Source organism: Saccopteryx bilineata, chromosome 1 (genome assembly GCF_036850765.1).
Source record: "Saccopteryx bilineata isolate mSacBil1 chromosome 1, mSacBil1_pri_phased_curated, whole genome shotgun sequence".
Lineage (NCBI taxonomy): Eukaryota > Metazoa > Chordata > Mammalia > Chiroptera > Emballonuridae > Saccopteryx > Saccopteryx bilineata.
The window spans coordinates 279,488,863-279,511,524 of NC_089490.1; the positions used below are offsets into that span (position 1 = coordinate 279,488,863).

The 22,662-nt window shown below is 39.4% G+C and overlaps 1 protein-coding gene across 7 annotated transcripts in view; it reads right to left on the reverse strand.

Annotated features, from left to right (window-relative positions):
* Positions 1–22,662, reverse strand: part of CTNND2 (catenin delta 2) — a 985,037-nt gene that overhangs the window by 289,727 nt on the left and 672,648 nt on the right. The window lies entirely within an intron of this gene.

Sequence of the window (22,662 nt, forward strand, 5' to 3'; positions counted from 1 at the left end):
GGCGACCTCAGCATTCCAGGTGCACACTTTATCCACTGAGCCACCATAGGTCAGGCTCTTTGATTTTTCTGATGTACTAAATAAATGGTGAAACTGCCATTTTCTGTAGCATTTTTTCAACCTGTTGAGATTTTGCTTCCTGCACTTGTTGACAGTTTGGCTCAATCAAACTCATAAAAATTCTTACAGGTTTGGATGTTTCTTACATCGAAAGCACTTTATACAGATGGCTGGCGATCCTAGGAGATGGGGGTTAGCACATTTCCCCATACATAAGATGCTCCCATGTATAAGACACACCTTAACTTTGGGGCCCAAATTTTGAAAAAAAAATTACATAGTTATTGAACTCAAGTTTTATTCATCATAATATTCATCCAATCCTCATCTCTGTCAAAACTCCCATCCATTAACTTGTCCTCATCTGTATCTGAGACAAATCACTTTCTTCAACAATGAGCGCAAAAACAAGTGCAAAAAAGTGGGAAATGCAAGTAAAAAAAAACTACAACCATTGTATAAGATGTACCCAGTTTTCAGACCCCAAATTTTTTTTAAATAAAGGTGCGTCTTATCCATGGGGAGATACGGTATGTCTCCAGAGCTGTCTCAACCCCTTACCCCAAGCCAACCTTTTTATTAGAGGAAGAAAAGGGTAGGTAAGAGTTTTAGAATTCCAAGGGAGAGTTAATCAGGTCATAGTCAAAGTTAATTGGATCATAGACAGCAAGCACTCTGTCCTTGGAGCACAATGGCTTTGCTTGCAGACTCCTGGGGCACAAATCATGGGCTACTTGCAGTCCCCTGGGGTACAAGGGTATATTACTTATGGATCTCATTAAGTCATGTAGGCCTGATCAGTTATCGCAGTTCCTAGAACAAAGCTTCTACTTGCATTAACCATTAAGCCTGCTGACCATAACTAAAACCACTATTACGAAAGCTCAACTTTTAGTTCTTGGATTTCCCCTATCACCTGCCTGCTTCATCTTAGGAGTCAGCCATGGAACACTGACTTCTCCAGGCAGTGCTCACTTAGTGACCACTGGGCATCTAGCCACTGGGGATATAGTAACGAGCAAAACTTACCGTCCTCAGGGAACATAGCCTCTGATGGTAACTCTAGTTTCATTATTAGAAGAGCAAAATCTATTATTTGTCAGACAGTGATAGTATATATTGGGTTGAATTGTGTCCCCCAAAATTCATGTTCACTTGAAACTTCAGAATGTCACCTTATTTGAAATAACATCTCTTCAGATATAATTAAGGGTCAGGATGAGAGGTTAGTGAATTAGGGTGGGCCTAAGATTCAACGAGAGTGTCTCCATAGGAGACAGAAAAGGACACAGTCACAGAGAGAAGGAAATGTGAAGATGAAAGCAGAGATTGGAATGATGTGGCTACAAGCCAAGAGAGGCCAAGAACTGCTGGCCACCACCAGAAGCAAGCAGAGAGGCATGAGACATCTCTCCTTCAGAGCCTCTGGAAGGAATCAGCTTGGCTGATACCTGGATTTTGGTCTCCTGGCCTCCTGAACTATTAGCGAATACATTTCTTTACCAAAGAAATTTCTTAACACAACAGAAATGTATTGTACTTTGTGGTACAGCCACAGGAAATTAATACAAGTGTAATGAGAAAAATAAAACAGGATAAACTGAGGCAATTCTGAAAATACAGACTGTGAGGGTGTGTGGACTATGGGAGTTGTTACTGTCAATACAGTGACAATGAAGACCTCACTGTGAAGATGACCTTGGAGCGGAGACCTAAAGGTAGTGGTAGTGCCAAGCACAGGGAATGTTTCAGAAAGAGAGAGCAGTGACAAGACCGGGATCAGGCATGTCAGACAAGGTTATAAGACCAGTGGGTAAAGAACTCTGATGGCCCAACAGAGGGCGCTGAGGAGCAAGGGAGTTTGGATGCATTCTGAAGGCACAGCCAGAATGACTTCTATGTGTTGTACATGAACATGGGAGAGAATTGCTCAGTAAACCCCTCTGATAGGCACCCTCTCTTCGTCTCTCCACCCAATGTTCCACCTCATCTCTCAGGCCCACACTGGGGCCAGTGAGTGGGTTGGTCAGACTAGGACTCCATCTTGGGGACTGACATCTATTACTTCAGAATAAGAAGGACCAATTTCATCTAGCAGGTTTTCTGCTGAAGTGAAAACAGTAAAGTAATGAGAAATTGGTTATTTCTGAATTATTATGGGTACTAAAAATTAATCTCAGCCAAGCAATGGACTTCTCTAAGTTTATTAGGCATAAAGAGGAAAAATAATGTAAAATGATTAGCTAGAATTTATGTTATTATTTATCATTTTAAATCATGTATATAGTTTAAGTACCAGTGAAGCTTTGCTTCTACTGAGGACCCAGCTATTGTAATTCTTTGTATTAGATTCAAAGAAAACGGAGTCCTCAGGTTACGACAGGCTCGAAAGATGACATTTTGAGTTTACGATGCTCACTACCATAAAAACTTTTTAAAAAATGAGCTGTTAGTGTTTCAGCTTACGCCATAAGCATCACACTTATGTACTACGGGGGCGAACAAGTTTGGTTGCATCAGCAGAAGAATGCACAATACAGTGTACAGTGCAGTATATTTATGTCCTTTTCCCTTTTCTGTGGCTAAGTTGTGTGTTTATGTTCTAGATTATGACTTTACGAACGTGTTAGGATACGTAAGTGACTTAGGCTAGGGTGTGTTTCGACTTACACCAAAATTTGGGTTACATCACTATTGTAGGAATGAAACTGTTTTGTCACCCAAGGATCCTCTGTATTATCAATTGCATTGTAATGCTGATTTGGTATTAATTAACTTTAAAATACTATTTATTTACTATTTAATGCAACTAAACTTTTTCAATAAAAATATATTCCATAATAAAAAAAGTATTTCATACATGTAAGAATTAAGTTGCTCTGGGAATTTTAACAGGCTCTTTTTGCTGATAAGAGCCCAGACGGAAAAAACCGACAAATTGTTATACGTAAACTTTACCCTGTAAGCCATAAAGACTTTATGGAAAATGTTTATATTCTATGACTATGAACCTATTTTAAAGTTAACTGCTCATAATGCTTCTTAGAAAATCACCTGGACCTTTGAACCTTGAGTGGGATTTGGTGGCCAAGACCTGGGTTAAAGGGCACATGAGTCAAGCCTGCTTAAGCAACAATATTAACCTGTTGATGTCAGAAGAAGATCAAGGCTTTGGCTCAGGATTAGATTAGGAATTTGAGAAAAAGGCACAAAGACCCCCATCGCCCTCAAAAGTTTTAGTGTGTGTGCATATGCACATGCGTGCATACACGTGTGTGTACACGTATGTTATATATAGAAAAGAGAACTCAGTGTTAAATCACAGACTGGAAATACACTGTGTATACATCACAGACTGAAGCACCCTTTCTTATAAATTAGGTAACCATATCACTTGACAGTTCTCTGTGAAAAAACAAAAATAGTGCTTTTAATGATTCTGTTTCTGAAAACATTCTGACTTCTGAGAGAAGCCACATTTATAGAGTAGACACATTCAAATACGAGAACACTGTCTCATTTTCCGCACTAGACTCTGTGTTTCTGGAAGTGAGAACCTGTCCGTGTACCTGTCACGGTGTCTTTACAATGTTAGCTGTGAGGGCTGATTGCTAACCAGAGTGCAGTCTTGGTGATAGCAATTACTTAGTGATATCCATGGTTGATTTTAGTTCTACAAGTGTTTTGTATCATGTGTCAGGTACATGATTTCATCTTTGTCACCTTAGTTCCTCAAAGTATCACAACTCAATTGATTTCAGATAACATTGAACAGAGACACCTCTTTTAACCCTTAGAGTAGTGAGTTTTTTGTTAACCCTTTGAGTGAGGACGTACATGAATGTTTGTACTACTCAAAGGGTTAAAGAAAATCTTAGTAAACTCTAACAACATATGACCTAGAAAGGTACCACGTGAAAGGGTATTTAAAGATATTTTTAACAAATGCATTGTACTTGATCCTATTCATACTGTAGAACGGGAAGGCTCCTTACCCAGCATTACCCATGTGTACTGTGTAGAGTCAGAAGTCAGGTCAGACTATTTAGTGACTTGACCATGGTCACAAGTAAGTAAGTCAGAGCATGGAACCTTGTGGTCAACTCTCTAGTTTGAAGTTTATTAAAAGTTACATTGAACCGATATCTCATTATCAGTCTGCTCTGCATGCCTCTAGTTTCAAACATTGGTTCTTGCCTTTGGTTTGTCATAAGCAATGGTGTGGGAGCAGAATTATCTAATATAAAATGCATGTTACTAAGAAGGAAGAGAACAGTTATTCTTATTGGTTCATGGATTAATATCTTATATGGATATACGGTCATATGGTGTAAGAGGGTGGTATTCAGGAAGCATATACTTCACAAAACAAGCTGCTAGTCATGTCAGTACCATGCACCCAAGATCACTGAAATCCCACCTGTGACTGAACAAAGCTGGACTTAACGCTCCTAACAATAAAAAAGAACCCACACTATGGGACTGTGAGGAATTTCAATAAGATGATATTAGAATTAACTAGAATTTGGACTTGTGTTTGGTGCTTTGGGGAAGATTCAAGGGAGCAAGTCCTCGTTCTAGATTGGTGGCTACCAGGATGTCAGGGAAATTCTGTGACTGAGTATCTTAAAGATCAGGGGTCCCCAAATTTTTTACACAGGGGGCCAGTTCACTGTCCCTCAGACCGTTGGAGGGCCGGACTATAAAAAAAAACTATGAACAAATCCCTATGCACACTGCACATATCTTATTTTAAAGTAAAAAAAAACAAAAACAAAACGGGAACAAATACAATATTTAAAATAAAGAACAAATACATTTAAATTAACAAACTGACCAGTATTTCAATGGGAACTTTGCTCCTCTCACTGACCACCAATGAAAGAGGTGCCCCTTCCAGAAGTGCGGCGGGGTCGGATAAATGGCCTCAGGGAGCCGCATGTGGCCCGCGGGCCATAGTTTGGGGACCTCTGTTAAAGATTCTTATCTAGAGGGAGGGGATAACAGAACAAGGTTTAAACATGGTGAAGGAATAGCAGGCATTCCAAGTAAGCCAGAACAGGTGGGTATTTTCAGCAGTTCTGTGATTCAGACAACATTTATGTTTGCCTGTGTTCTGACATAATTATGGAGGGGTCTGGTTTCTGTCTTGCTCCATCACCATCAGTGTGTGATGCCTTGTGTGATGCTGTTAGTGAAACTGTTTACACTTAAGAACATCAAGACCTAGCTGTGGATGCCTGGTCAGCTTCCAGCTGCCAGGGTTTACTCTTCTCTTTCTTGGCCACAAGACATGGAGCTGCCAGTGAGGAGATCTAGGCCTCACAGTCAGAGGGAAGGTGTCAAAGATAAGCATTTCTTTATGGATGGCTGCCTTTGCAGAAGAGTCATTCTGGGGATTAAAATGATGTTCTTAAGCTTTGTCAACAAGATACCAAAACTACAAGCAAAAATAAAAGGAAAGGGAAGGGAAGAAATCATTACTGTCTCATGAAGTGATAGTCAAACTTTTTCTGTGCCATTGACTGGTTATTTGGAAATCTTATAGACAGCAAGTCTGACATTCAAATGCAATGACTGATTAGTAACTTCATTGATTATGTGCTTAGCATTTTTTGTTTTGTTTTGTTTTGTTCTATGAAATGCATCAGGGATGGGAGAAACTTTTGGTATGGTTGCTTAGCTGCTAGAAACAAACAAACAAACACAAAAATTAGAGACATTTAGTTAGGTCTACAGTTATGAGTGTCCATGTTGAAAACACACTTGTCTAGGGCTGTTGGTTCACTTTGCCCTTAAAGGAATTACAAAAAAGCTATGAATATTTTGGGCACAATTTTTTAGTTTATTATTTCATGCATTTAACACTTAAATAAGAACAATAAAAGAGGTATATAAAACTAGATAATGTTATAATAGTTTTAAGATATTAATGAAAAATATTAAATAATACCTGACAAAAAACAATAAAACTGTTATTTAAGACAATTCCATATTGTTCTTTGATTGGCATCCTTACTTGCAATTTTTTTCTCCTATGGATGGAATGAACATTACTATAGGTGCTTGGAATACGCTATTGCACAGATGAACAAAGAATGTAAATTTGTGGTTTCCACATTGGGCAGCTTCCCAGGCACTCACCTTAGAGAGAATCCTAATTACAAGTGCCATTTTAACAACCAGTTCCCTGAACTCAACCAAAAATTAGGTATCGGTTCTGTCAAACTGGTGAGAACCTGCTGAATCCCACTGCTGGTTGTACAATTATCTAAGTCCCTGACATCAATTCTTTGGGGTATCTACCTTAGAATGGGATTGCTGGAGAGTGGCTCACTTTTTATCTTAGCAATTCTTTTGTATCCATTGGAGAGCTGAGAACTTTCAGTGGGCACACTTCTTAATATTAGATAAAAAGAACGAGTGTCCAAGTGGCCATTCACAACAACTTCTTATTTCTAGACCTTAAATTAAAAAATGAATTCTAGGCCCTGGCTGGTTGGCTCAGTGGTAGAGTGTCAGCTCAGTATGTGGAAGTCTTCGGTTTGATTCCCAGCCAGGGCACACAGGAGAAGCACCCATCTGCTTCTCCACCCCTCACCCTCTCCTTCCTCTCTGTCTCTCTCTTCTTCTTCTGCAGCCAAGGCTCCATTGGAGCAAAGTTGGCCCGGACACTGAGGATGGCTCCATGGCCTGTGCCTCAGGTGCTAGAATGGCTCCGATTGCAGTGAAGCAATGCCCCAGAGGGACCGAGCATCGCCCCCTGGTGGGCATGCCAAGTGGATCCTAGTCAGGTGCACGCGGGAGTCTGACTGTCTGCCTCTCCTCCCAGATTCTCACTTCAGAAAAAATAAATAAATTATATCCATAGGTATTTTCTTTTACCATGTTTCACAGTACTTTTGCTATAAAAGTTTTAATTTACTCTCATTTCTGGTGTCTAGATGTTTCTAAATATAAAATGTAGAGGATATACTGCCTTCCGTTTTGAATAAAATAACTAACAATGAATATTTATTAGCCCTTACAGATCATGGATGAAAGGGGTACGGAGAGGACAGCTGAAAGCCGTTCTACTGGAAGATTTCATATCTGTGCAACTGAATGCATTAGTAAGCTTCTTTTTAAAGTGCAGTAACAAAAAAAGAAGGTATTCATTTCAAGATAATAGTGTCCAATTACCTTTAATTTCTACCCATTGATAAAGTCTTAGATGAGGCTTTTATTACCTTTGTGTCACCTAACTCTCAGTAGAATAGCTGTGATTAATTTGAAAATTAATTGGAAAGTTTGCAATGAATTTAAAGATATTTTCTGTTATTGCCATCACAGATCTTTATAATTTGAAATGGGAAAAATGGGCAGAGAAGGCAAATGGAACAGGCCTGATTACAGGAAAAGGAGCGAGTGGAGGATAAATATAGTTTTATTTATGCAAATAAAAAAGCACACATTATTTCTTTTATCTTTTTCACTAATTAAGAATTATGGTTCCTTCATTAAGCACTTTTTAGTCACTGGAAAAACATTTTAAGTTCTCATTACAGCAGCAAACAAAAACCACAAGGAAAGAAATCGTTTGGATTTCAAGAGTGCAAACTCAAAAACTAACTGTTGCACAGATTTATTTTTTCTTCATGAGAAGTGACCAAACACAATAAATGGGTGGAGCCTGACTGTATATCACTGCAGAGGTTCCCAAACTATACTGGCTCACAAGACCGTTTGTAAGATTTGTATGTGACCCTGGGCCAAAAGAAATGCCTGACAGTTCCATTTATTAGGTAGTCAGGTCCAAACAACTAGGGATTATCTGTGTTTCACAAGTTAGTCCCTTCTGGGGCACCGCACAACTTCCCAATGCTTGGAATCAGACTTGACTGTCTTCAATTCCTTTCATATTGATTTTCACAAGGTCTTTGCTTTCTATGAAAGAAAGCTCTTGCAAAGTTATGACATCATCAAAAGGAATGTGACGCAATTGAATTCTGAAACTAAACTGATTTGAGCTCATGCTTTCATTTGGTGGCTGAGAGAAGTGATGTTTCTTTTCACAACTTACACTATCCTGAGGAGTCCCTCTAAGTTTGTGGTGTCCCCCTGGGGCACCCCAGAACACAGTTTGGGAACAGTGTTAAATGGAGGTCCTTCCAAAAGCTGTGACCTAAACCTAAATAAAGAATTTAGCACAATGAATAACTACCGGGAAAAGGGGAGCTCATGCATATAGAAATAGGAAATTTATCTTCTAAGATTTAAATTCGAAATTTCAATTAAGTGACACCGTTGGTAAGTTAAATGAAACATAAATGCTTGTTTGGGAAAATATTCTTCCTCATGTGTAACAATTTTTCCTTTGGTGAATATTTGAAATGTATTATTTATGACTTTTAAAGACCTAAATCACAACATTCCTTAATGATTCTTCCTATATTTAAAAGATGCTTATGACAGACTTTGGGAAAGATACTAACATTTAAAATTGCCACCTTCTTTTTTAACCTTAGCAAGAGCAGATACAGAGTACAATGTAATCATGCAATGCTCATGACAAAAATACCACGTTACTGGCAGTGGAATTACTGCAAGCACTTATATTAGGCATGTTCTTCACTGTCCAAATTGCTGTTAAAGTTTTCATTCTTGCATTTGACTTTGAAGGACATCTTCATGCCCATTTCCTGACTTTCTCCAAGGTCTCTGCCGGGGTCTACGGACTTGGGTGCCAAACAAGAAATCACGTGAGGGGCATGCTAGCCACAGAAGGCACACTCATTCAGTGGCATCAAAGTTTTGCTCTCAGGTGAAGGCAACAAGTGTCTCTTTCTAGGTTTGAATGCCCTAGGGCGGTCAGACATTGTGGTTTTCTTCTCAATGAGTCTGAGGGAGGGTCTATAATTATCTTTACTCTATAGATGAGGAGACTGAGGTTCAGAGAGTTTATGTGACTTGCCCAAAGTTGGTGAAAGGAAACTCCAAGAGTCACCTCGGGTTTCAACGAGTCCGTACCCTTTGCTGGCTACACGGAGCAGAGCCTACCCCTACTATGGCTGTGGTTCTCAGGGATGGTTAAGAAAGCTTGCGGAACCAAAGGAGAAATTTAGTCATAGGTAGTGCAAGGAACACTGTTGTTCTTTTGTATGGTAGAACTGAGCACACTCAAATTTTCTAGTGATTTTTCAGGGGGTGTCTGATTTTCCTTTCAGTAAGTATGAGAGGTGCAGACTGTGCTCAGAGGCAAGTTCCCAGAGCTGGCTTTCAGGAAATGTGTATTTCCTCCAGTTAGGAGCGCATTCAGATTTGTTCTGCGTCAGTGGATGTAAAAATAAAAATCAGAAGATTTTGTCAAGAATGTGTGTTTTTATAACTAAGTAGAAATGTGTAAGACCTATGAAATATTTCTCTGAGTTAGGAGAAGCAGGATTCATTCTCTTTCACAGATTTGAACATACTTCTGATTGATTAAACTATTAAGCCCATCTGAGAGTCCAGATAAACTGCAAGAAGCAAGAACAGATGTTCAGTTGTTTGCCATGTCATATAAGTAGGTCATAAAAAGTTATCTCTGGTGCTAACTTTTATTATGAGTGAGGCCCCTACTTTAAATTCTTCTAAGTAGTCAAGGGAGGGACAGGAGTTTTTCCTGAGCCCTCATGGTCTCCATGGCCTTCAGCTCCGAATGAGCCACATGCTGTGAAAGCACACACTGGTGAGGCCCATTTCAGCCCCTTCAGTATCCTCATCAGAATGCCGTGAGAGGCTGCTGGATTGCAGACATGTAACAGCCTCTCGGGACTTCCCAAATCTCTCCAAGGGGATAGCCAGGTTTTAAAAATAACAAAGGGCCTAGTCTGGAGAATGTCTTTGATATGCAGAGTAACCCATCAGGGCCTGGCCTCTTCTACCCACCTCTACACCATAGAATGTCGACATTAGAACAACATTCCTCTGCTTTAATCACCCGTGGGCCAAGCCCAGACAACAGGAACCATCCCTAGAGTTTAGAGCCCACTGAAATTAATCCGACTAGCTAATCCTGAACTGTACACCCTGTCCTGCCTTGTCTTTTGCCTTAGTGCTAACTTGCTCCTCCTGTCTTCTGCCTCCTGTTCACTCTGGTGCCTGCCATTTGGCCACCGGGTGTGCCAGGCCCCTCGTCCCAAGGACTTGTGACTGTAATAAACTTCATTTTCCTGAGCACTCTTCTGTCTCCCGTTGTGGCCACATCTGAAAGACCATCTCCTAAGATAATACAAGACACACACTCTTTTAAGTTACTTGGAAATTGTCCTAAAATGAAGACATTTTACTGAATGACTGACTGATTTTAGAGAGAGAAAGGAAGAGAGAGAGACAGAGAAAGAAAGAGAGATCAATTTGTTGCTCCACTTATTTATGACTTCACTGGTTTTCTCTTATATGTGCCCTGACCAGGGGATCAAACCCACAACCTTGGGATGTCAGGATGACATGGTATTTTGGTATTACGAGCTAACCAACTGAGATATCTGGCCAGGATATGAGTTTTTTTTTTCTTAAGTGAGAAGCAGGGAGGCAGAGACAGACTCCTGCAGGTACCCAGATTTGGATCTACCCGGCAAGTCTCCTATGGGGCCATGCTCTGCCCATCTGAGGCTGTTGCTCTGTTGCTAAGCAACCAAGCTATTTTCTTTTTAAGCACCTTAGGCAAGGACATGGAGCCATGCTCAGCACCCAGGGCCAACTTGCTCCAAACAAGCCATGGCTGGGGGAGGAGAAGAGAGAGAGAGAGAGAGAGAGAGAAGGGGGAGGGGGAGGGTTGGAGAAGCAAATGGTTACTACTCCTGTGTGCCCTGACTGGGAATCAAACCAGGGACATCCACAAGCCAGGCCAACGCTCTACCCCTGAGCCAACTGGCCAGGGCTGAAAAATGTTTTAATTGTGATAAATCTGATGGTTTAATGGTAGCTCATCAATGTTTTCTTCACAACCAATTTTCTAACAACAAAGTAAAACTGGACAACAAATAACATTTAAAGTTGACAATGTATAAAGAATGTCCTCAATGTGTCAAGTATTATGCTAACATCTTTATATACATGCCCATACATATACATATAAGCTTATATATGTTTCATACACAAACACACACATTTAATATTCTAAGCTAGGGAACAGAAAACCTTTTCGGTTAAGGGACAGAAAATAAATATTTTAGGCTTTGCTGGCCACGTAGGCTCTGTTGCAACTACTCAAGTCTGCAGCTATAGCTCAAGGTGAAAAGTAAAAATGAGCATGGCTGTATTCTAATAAAACTGTATTTACAAAACTAGGTGGTGGGGTCAGAGTAATGGCGGGGTAGGAAGCGATACCGATAAATCTCCCCCAAAACTCAACAAGATCTTCAACCAGAAACAGAAAAACCTATACTTGGAGCTTCCAGATGCTTCGCAATACACCCAAAGGTATGATTGAGTGAAAAATTGGCTAAATATATAACCAAACCCCGAAGGAAATAGGGAGTAAGAAATGCTCCGCCTTCCTCACTAACCTAAACAGGGCGGCTTTCTCTGGTAACTGTGAATATAGAAACTGAGGCGGGCAAAGGGGGTGAATAGATCCAGGCCGCTGCGGCACAAACGGCCGAACCAGGCTGTGGCACATGGATCAAAGCCGAGGAAAATCTGATCCTGTGGCAACCCGGGCAATACAAGCTAACACTCGCGCCAAACCCAAACAAAGAAAGACAAGCGGAGCAGCCATTTTACCTGGTCTCCTGGTTGGTGCACAGTTAGTGGGCGAGAATTTCTTCCTAGGCCCCGAGAGTGGGTGCCCGTGTTGCCCCACGGAGAGGCAGGGTCAGAGGCCTTTCTGTGGGCCGAGGACAGAGTCTCTGGGCAGCCCCAGCGCCCTGGGAAAGCCACGCACGGGAGGGAGTGAGAACTAATTCCAACGGTGGAGATTTTCCGTGCTGGAGGGTGTTTCACTCAGAGGGAACCGTGGCCGGCCTCATATCCTGGTTTGCGCGCGCAGATAAGGAGTGAGTGATTCCTCCGAGTGCCTCGGCAGTGCGCGCCCGTGTTATCGCAGAGAGGGGCAGAGTCAGGGGCCTTTGTGTGGGCCAAAGCGGAATCTCGAGCCGCCCCAGCGCCTTGCAAAAGCCGCGCACGGGGACGGAGCGAGACTCAATTCCAACGCTGCAACTTTTCCCTGCGGTTGGGGGTTTCACTCAGAGCGTGAGACTGCTGGCTGGATATCCTGGTCGCAGACAGTGAGTGAGAGTTTCCTCCAAGCGCCCCCCAGAAGTGGGCGCCCGCTTGTGTTACCGGACAGAGTGGCAGAGCCAGAGGTCTTTGAGTCGGCGGAAAGCCCGCCTGATTATGCTAGCAGCTCTGACTGACTGAGTCTTACCCAGAGCCCTGTGCTGAGTGGAAATAGAGTGGGGAGTTGCCAGCTCTTTGAGCCTCTTACTATCCAGGCAGAGGCAGCAGCAACCCCATAGCTGGATTATCAGGCTACTAATTGAGGAAGGAAAGACTAGGAGAAAGGCTCCAGGAACACGGACTCTCTCACTGTCGGAGCCTATAAATGCTAATGAGCCTCGACTCCCACGAGACTAAAGCACAATACATGACATTGCCATAGAGACTTATCAACTGCAAACCTCTACCTGAGCGTGCCAAAGGGGCAGAACCCCGGGGTACAGAGTCATCGACCAGGAAGAGGGAGAGAAAAGAAAAAGCAAGAAGATAACCTCTCAAAATCAAGAATAATCTGCAGACTTTATAACCTATCCCATTTTATTATATTTGTTTGTTTGTTTCTCTTATCTTCATTCTTGATACTTTTTTTTCCTCCTCCAATTTGGCCGATTAACTCTCTACCGGTCTTACTCTCTCCTCTCCTTGAACTACACTACCCATAAGTGTTACATCTCCCATTATCTTTTCTCTTCTCTTCCTTTCTCTCTATGAGGGTTGCACTCCAAAACCCTTAACTCTCTCTCTCCTTTCTTTTTTCTTCTTTTAGTGGTTCCCTCTTTTTTTTCTCTCTCTCTCTTTCTTTTCTCCCTCTATATTAGTTTCTTCCTTTCTCCTTTACATCTCCTCTCATTCAAACCTCAATAACAAACAAATTATCTTATCTGGGACTCAAACCTATGTTTGTGGCATTTTGGGGGGTTTTTACTTCACCTTTTTAACTCACTAGCAGTGCTCCCATCCCTGGCTCTCCATATTATCTAGTTCTTGTTCCACTAAATACAATAGTAAGTTTTTAATTTGTCCCCCCATTTTTCCATTTTCCTCTTATTCCTCTCATCATAACTCTTAGACAACCAACACCTAAAAGCAAATCATTTTATTCTTGACCCAAATTTTTTCCTTATTTGCTTTTTGTGGGTCCATACGCTCTTTTTTTTTTTTTCCTTTTTTTTTTTCTTTTTTTCTTTTTTGCCCCTTTATTACTTTTCCCCAATTCAGGCCCTCCATCACAGGCATTGTTTGTTATAACTCACAGTCCACCACAAGATTTTCTCAAGAAAGAGGGGAGAGGAGAGGAGAGGAAAAAAGGAGGGGGGGAATAATTTCCTTTTTTTTAAAATTTTTATTTTATTTTATTTTTCTTTATTTCATTATTAATTTTTTTAAAAAAAAAACAACTCTTTTCGATTTTTTTTATTTTTTTAACTTTTTATTCTTTATTAAATCTCATTAATACTATCAACAAAACCACCCTCAGATGCCATTAAGGAAGAGAAAATCGAATATCATGGATACAAAAGAAAGAGAGGTAACACAGCTAGATGAGGAAAAATCTATGGAGAAAAAATTTAATATATTGGAAACCTTGGAGCTAAATGACAGAGAATTCAAGATAGAAATACTAAAAATCCTCCGAGATATACAAGAAAACACAGAAAGGCAATATAGGGAGCTCAGAAAACAACTCAATGAACACAAAGAATATATGTCCAAGGAAATTGAAACTATAAAAACAAATCAAACAGAAATGAAAAACTCAATTCACGAGCTGAAAAACGAAGTAACAAGCTTAGCTAATAGAACAGGTCAGATAGAAGAGAGGATTAGTGAAATAGAAGACAAGCAACTTGAGGCACAACAGAGAGAAGAAGAAAGAGACTCAAAAATTTTAAAAAATGAGATAGCCCTACAAGAATTATCTGACTCCATCAAAAAGAATAACATAAGAATAATAGGTATATCAGAGGGAGAAGAGAGAGAAAATGGAATGGAGAACATACTCAAACAAATAATAGATGAGAACTTCCCAAGCCTGTGGAAAGAACTAAAGCCTCAAGTTCAAGAAGCAAACAGAACTCCAAGTTTTCTTAACCCCAACAAACCTACTCCAAGGCATATGATAATGAAATTGACACAATCCAACAGCAAAGAAAAAATTCTCAAGGCAGCCAGGGAAAAAAAGAATACAACATATAAAGGAAGGCCCATTAGATTATCATCAGATTTCTCAGCAGAAACTCTACAAGCTAGAAGAGAGTGGACCCCAATATTTAAAGTCCTAAAAGAGAGGAACTTTTAGCCACGAATACTATACCCATCAAAGCTATCCTTCAAATACGAAGGAGAAATAAATACATTCACAGATACAGAAAAGATGAGGGAATTTATCATCAGAAAACCCCCACTCCAGGAATTACTAAAGGGGGTTCTCCAATCAGATACAAAGAACAAAAAAAAAACAGAGCCACAAGTAAAAGCTCCAAGAAGAACACAATAAAACCAAATTTAAACTGTGACAACAACAAAAAGAAAGAGGGGGAGAAGATGGAGATTAACAGTAGCAAAGGACGATGGAGTGCAAAAGTACTCACAAAATAGTTCGCTACAATGAACAGGGTAGGGATCCTTTTCATTACTCAAAGGTAACCACCATTGAAAAAACCACCACAGAAGCACATGAGATAAAAAAGATAGCAACAGAGGAAAGATGTATGGAATACAACCAAATAAAAACAAAAGATAGAAAAACGAAAGAGAAGGATCAAACAAGACACAAAACTAACAGAAAGCAAGATATAAAATGGTAATAGGGAACTCACAAGTATCAATAATTACACTAAATGTAAACAGATTAAACTCACCAATAAAAAGGCACAGAGTAGCAGAATGGATTAAAAAGAAAATCCAACTGTATGCTGCCTACAGGAAACTCATCTAAGTAACAAGGATAAAAACAAATTCAAAGTGAAAGGCTGGAAAACAATACTCCAAGCAAATAACATCCAAAAAAAAAGCAGGTGTAGCAATACTCATATCGGATAATGCTGACTACAAGACAGGAAAAGTACTCAGAGACAAAAATGGCCATTTCATAATGGCTAAGGGGACACTGAATCAAGAAGACATAACAATTCTTAATATATATGCACCAAACCAAGGAGCACCAAAATATATAAGACAGCTACTTATTGATCTTAAAACAAAAACTGACAAAAATACAATCATACTTGGAGACCTCAATACACCGCTGACGGCTCTAGATCGGTCATCCAAACAGAGAATCAACAAAGACATAGTGGCCTTAAACAAAACACTAGAGCACCTGGATATGATAGACATCTACAGGACATTTCATCCCAAAGTGACTGAGTATTCATTTTTCTCCAGTGTACATGGATCATTCTCAAGAATTGACCATATGTTGGGCCACAAAAACAACATCAGCAAATTCAGAAAAATTGAAGTTGTACCAAGCATATTTTCTGATCATAAAGCCTTGAAACTAGAATTCAACTGCAAAAAAGAGGAAAAAAATCCCACAAAAATGTGGAAACTAAACAACATACTTTTAAAAAATGAATGGGTCAAAGAAGAAATAAGTGCAGAGATCAAAAGATATATACAGACTAATGAAAATGACAATACGACATATCAGAATCTATGGGATGCAGCAAAAGCAGTGATAAGAGGGAAGTTCATATCGCTTCAGGCATATATGAACAAACAAGAGAGAGCCCAAGTGAACCACTTCACTTCCCACCTTAAGGAACTAGAAAAAGAAGAACAAAGACAACCGAAAACCAGCCGAAGAAAGGAGATAATAAAAATCAGAGCAGAAATAAATGAATTAGAGAACAGAAAAACTATAGAAAAAATTAATAGAACAAGGAGCTGGTTCTTTGAAAAGATCAATAAAATTGACAAACCCTTGGCAAGACTTACCAAGGAAAAAAGAGAAAGAACTCATATAAACAAAATCCAAAATGAAAGAGAAGAAATCACCACGGACACTGTAGATATACAAAGAATTATTGTAGAATACTATGAAAAACTTTATGCCACTAAATTCAACAACCTAGAAGAAATGGATAAATTCCTAGAAAAATACAACCTTCCTAGACCGAGTCAAGAAGAAGCAGAAAGCCTAAACAGACCTATCAGTAGAGAAGAAATAGAAAAAACCATTAAAAACCTCCCCAAAAATAAAAGTCCAGGCCCTGACGGCTATACCAGCGAATTTTATCAAACATTCAAAGAAGACTTGGTTCCTATTCTACTCAAAGTCTTCCAAAAAACTGAAGAAGAAGTAATACTTCCAAACACATTTTATGAGGCCAACATAACCCTCATCCCAAAACCAGGCAAGGATGGCACAAAAAAAGAAAACTACAGACCAATATCTCTAATGAATACAGATGCTAAAATACTAAACAAAATACTAGCAAATCGAATACAACAACATATTAAAAAAATAATACATCATGATCAAGTGGGATTCATCCCAGAATCTCAAGGATGGTTCAACATACGTAAAACGGTTAATGTAATACACCATATCAACAAAACAAAGAACAAAAACCACATGATCTTATCAATAGACGCAGAAAAGGCTTTCGATAAAATACAACACAATTTTATGTTTAAGACTCTCAACAAAATGGGTATAGAAGGAAAATATCTCAACATGATAAAGGCCATATATGATAAACCATCAGCTAACATCATATTAAATGGCACTAAACTGAAGGCTTTCCCCCTTAAATCAGGAACAAGACAGGGTTGTCCACTCTCTCCACTCTTATTTAATGTGGTACTAGAGGTTCTAGCCAGAGCAATCAGACAAGACAAAGAAATAAAAGGCATCCATATCGGAAAAGAAGAAGTAAAGGTATCACTTTTTGCAGATGATATGATCCTATACATCGAAAACCCCAAAGAATCCACAAAAAGACTACTAGAAACAGTAAGCCAATACAGTAAGGTCGCAGGATACAAAATTAACATACAGAAGTCAATAGCCTTTCTATATGCCAACAATGAAACAACTGAGAAGGAACTCAAAAGAATAATCCCCTTCACGATTGCAACAAAAAAAAATAAAATACTTAGGAATAAACATAACAAAGAATGTAAAGGACTTATATAATGAAAGCTATATACCATTGTTAAGGGAAATCGAAAAAGATATAATGAGATGGAAGAATATACCTTGTTCTTGGCTAGGAAGAATAAATATAATCAAGATGGCTATATTACCCAAAGCAATATACAAATTTAATGCAATTCCCATCAAACTTCCAATAACGTTTTTTAAAGAAATAGAGCAAAAAATCATCAGATTTATATGGAACTATAAAAAACCCCGAATAGCCAAAGCAATCCTAAAGAAAAAGAATGAAGCTGGGGGCATAACAATACCTGACTTCAAACTCTATTATACGGCCACGACAATCAAAACAGCATGGTATTGGCAGAAAAATAGACACTCAGACCAATGGAACAGAATAGAAAGTCCAGAAATAAAACCACATATATATATAGTCAAATAATTTTTGATAAAGGGGCCAACAACACACAATGGAGAAAAGAAAGCCTCTTCAATAAATGGTGCTGGGAAAACTGGAAAGCCACATGCAAAAGAATGAAACTGGACTACAGTCTCTCTCCCTGTACAAAAATTAACTCAAAATGGATCAAAGATCTAAACATAAGACCTGAAACAATTAAGTACATAGAAGAAGACATAGGTACTCAACTCATGGACCTGGGTTTTAAAGAGCATTTTATGAATTTGACTCTAATGGCAAGAGAAGTGAAGGCAAAAATTAATGAATGGGACTACATCAGACTAAGAAGTTTTTGCTCAGCAAGAGAAACTGATAACAAAATAAACAGAAAGCCAACTAAATGGGAAATGATATTTTCAAACAACAGCTCAGATAAGGGCCTAATATCCAAAATATACAAAGAACTCATAAAACTCAACAACAAACAAACAATCCAATAAAAAAATGGGAAGAGGATATGAATAGACACTTCTCCCAGGAAGAAATACAAATGGCCAACAGATATATGAAAAGATGCTCATCTTCTTTAGCTATTAGAGAAATGCAAATCAAAACGGCAATGAGATACCACCTCACACCTGTTCGATTAGCTGTTATTAGCAAGTCAGGTAATAGCAAATGTTGGAGAGGCTGTGGAGAAAAAGGAACCCTCATACACTGTTGGTGGGAATGTAAAGTAGTACAACCATTATGGAAGAAAGTATGGTGGTTCCTCAAAAAACTGAAAATAGAACTACCTTATGACCCAGCAATCCCTCTACTGGGTATATATCTCCAAAACTCAGAAACATTAATATGTAAAGACACATGCAGCCCCATGTTTATTGCAGCATTGTTCACAGTGGCCAGGACATGGAAACAACCAAAAAGCCCATCAATAGATGACTGGATAAAGAAGATGTGGCACATATACACTATGGAATACTACTCAGCCATAAGAAATGATGACATCGGAACATTTACAGCAAAATGGTGGGATCTTTATAACATGATACGAAGCGAAATAAGTAAATCAGAAAAAAACAGGAACTGTATTATTCCATACATAGGTGGGACATAATACTGAAACTAAGAGACATTGACAAGAGTGTGGTGGTTACGGGGGGGAGGGGGGAATGGGAGAGGGATAGGGGGTGGGGAGGGGCACAAAGAAAACAAGATAGAAGGTGACAGAGGACAATCTGACTTTGGGTGGTGGGTATGCAACATAATTGAACGACAAGATAACCTGGACTTGTTATCTTTGAATATATGTATCCTGATTTATTGATATCACCCCATTAAAAAAATAAAATTATAAAAAAAAAACAACAAAAAAAAACTAGGTGGTGGGCTAAGTTTGACCCATAGGCTATAGTTTGCTACCTCCTGTTATAATCCTTTGAGAAAGAACTTGATGTTTCTACTGGTTCACAGGGGAGGGAACTGAGGCTGAAAGTTAAAAAGCTTGTGCCCAAACTACCTTGGCAAAAGAAATGTGACGACATGCCAGAATCAAAAAAAAGACAGGCTCAAATTTATTAAGTCAAAAGTTAAATTTCTAGACTAAAAATTTGTATTGTAAAGAACATACAGATGCCTCAGAAAAGATCTAAGAAATTCCAATGAAAATTTGGGGCTATTGATCATTAGTGTCTGAAGTCATCAACAGTGCAAGTACAGAAGAGACACAGCAGGACTTTATGGGAATCGGTAAAAGCTTGATGCACATCTCAACATTTTTGTTGGTTTTCCAGCTGGAAAAAAAAGCCATTAAAGGGATTTTTAAAAGTTCTCTGGAAACAGAAGAAAAAGAGAGTTGTGACATCTCACAAAACAAGCCCTTTCCTTTCACTAAACTGCCATACTTTCTGTAAGGGACCTCTCTCCATCATGCCACACTCTTTGATGGGACAGCCACGCCCTGTGTAAAGGATCTCTTTATATTCTGTCCTTTTAACTCCTAGTGCTTTGTTGGACCTTTATCTTTCTGAACTCTCTATTACTGTTCAATTGGTATCAAGCCATTCTGCTCAGATGAGAGGTGAACATTACGTTTTCTGAAATTAGTTGAAAAATTACTCAGCATTCCTACATGTATTGTTTTTTTTCATTTTTAAAGGTACCTCTCATTTAGCTGGTTCAGGTGACTTTGATCAATGAACACAGGAAACCCACCTCCTGACAGGTTTTAGAGCTCTTTTTTTTTTCTTTCTCTTCTTCTTCTTTTCCAAGTGAGAGGAGGGGAGAAAGAGAAACAGACTCCTGCATGCATCCTGACCAGGATCCACCTGGCTGTCTATGGCTGATGCTCTGACCATCTGGGACCATGCTCGCAACAGAGCTATTTTTAACACCTGGGCCAGAGGTTCCATGGAGCCATCCTCAGTGCCCAGGGCCAATGCCCTCAAACCAATTGAGCCATTGCTATAGGAGGGGAAGAAAGAGAAGGAGAGAGAGAGAGAGAGAGAGAGAGAGAGAGAGAAGGGGGCCAGGAGAAGTGGAGAAGCATATGGTCACTTCTCCTGTGAGCCCTGACTGGGAATCAGAGCCAGGACATCCATACGCTGGGCTGATGCCAAGCAGCCAGGGATAGGTTTTAGAATGTTTTAGCTGAAAAGATTTAATAATTAACTTTTTCTTCATGTAACCACAGCATGGTGATGGTACCTCTTAGATCTTCTGAATTGATAGCTTTGAAACAAAAGGCATATGATGACCACTTGAGCTTTTTAAAATTCTGAGTAAAAAGAATTTATTTCCCAGGATGCAACTTTAGTTGAGCACAACAAAATCACTTTGGGATGATAGATCTTCACTTCATTTTCATAATTATCATAAATGCACATGATGCATAAATAAAGAACAAAGAATTAACTCCAAGATATAGTTGGAATAGGATATAAAGCTGCACAGTGTCATCACATTTAACTCTCTGCTGTAGTAAATGCCACAGACGGAGTTAAAACAGTTAATTAGTCACCGTGGCTATTTTAATTAGTCTTGAACATCAGGGAAAAATGCTGGAAGAACTCTCATCGCAGCGGCCCCTGCTCTTTAACAGAAGTGTGTGCCTGGGACAGCAGCACCTCTAAAACACTGTGCAAGTGATTACCCCTCTTCCTCTCCCTTACCTTTCATAATTAGCTACACACTATTACGTTAATGCACATTTATCTACAACAATTTAATTCAGAGTGCAAAGAATCTTTCTAGTCTATAATTACACTGCAGCTTAATTAGCATAATTTCTACTGCACATATTTTAATAAAGAAGCTGCCATTATGAGTTGGCTTCCCATGTGGAACTCTTCCAGGGAACATCACAAGGAGAGAATTGCCACAAATGCACAGAGATGATCTGAAGCCTGTTTTGATGAATGGTGATTGTTGGGAGGGCATACCTCTCAAGGAGGGGACCAGATGGGATCTCCCAAACAACCATCCTCTGTGAGGGCATCAGCAATGTAGAGCTCACGCTGCATAATTACCCAGGGCTGGGCGATGAGTTGTACATTGAGTTTCTGGGCTGGGGTTTGACCTCATTAGTCTGTAAATGTCTAATCTGGGGTGTGAAAATATTTCCACAGTTTATTTTGGATCTGCATCCCCAGGGGATGGCCATTTGAGTGCCTCAACTAGATGTCATCAGTTATTAACCGGGATCCAGATAAATGACACCAAGAATTTTTTTTTATTAACTTGAAAGACCCTAAGCAACTTGGTTCCCCTCTCCAAAGCTCCCTCTTCAGATTCAAATGAACTAGAAGAGGGAGCCACCCTGCTTGTCTTGCACTAAAATGTCAAATACCTACCCTGTGACTCAATGGTACTGCACACATTTTGCATTATTGCAAATTTGTCCTAATGATAACCAAATTGTCTGATTTAAAGGAAAATCTTCAGTTCTACGGGTTCATTATATTTCACATGAACATTTAACTATTAAAATGACTTCACCAAAAAGAGTTTGCCAATGTTTTTGGTCTTAACATTTTAACCAAGCACTTTACTCCCTCTGAGCTCACAACGTGGAAAGAGAGGTGACAGTTTCACACAAGGGAGGAGATGAGGCTTGAGGGGAGTGAGGCAATGTTGCTCTTGTGCGAGCATACTTAAAATAAGAAAAATATGAAGGGAGCAGATGGAACAAACCAATAATGGTGAAACCCACAAAAATACTGTTTCTAATGGAAAATGCAAATGGCAGAAGTGTGATTCAAGGACCTTGCACGAAATGGGGGTGTTTAGACATGTCTGACATCAGTGTCATTTCTGGAAAATCCAGGTAGTTCCATGAGACACAGAATACATGCTTGCTCTATCTCAAGTATTTCCACATTACTTTTCCAGGTGTATATTCCAAACTTAATTGCGTGTGTTTTTTTGTTTGTTTGTTTTTAAATCCTGAGTAAACTTAAAGAGTCAGTTACCTATTTATACTTTCTTGATCACCAAAAGTCCAACTGAAAAATAACACAACAAATGTCTGGAAAGTATCTTCACAACTGTTTACACTAACGGGAATCAAAGTTATATAATGGAGGCTCATTTGTGTCATCACAATGTCTTTTATCCTAGTCACTTTTCAACCATTTAGAGCTCACGTGTCTGGGAATAGTTACTTAAATTTGTATTTATTTCACAATTGTGGGTTTCTTTTCTTTTGAAACAGTATTTCCCTAACGGTGATCAATGTGCATTTCCAAAAAAAAGCTTGTTGTGTCCACACCTCATAGTCAACTGGACCACAGCGCAGATTTCACATGCAGTGCAGCAATGGGGCCGAGTGAACTGGCATGGAGTTCCGTGT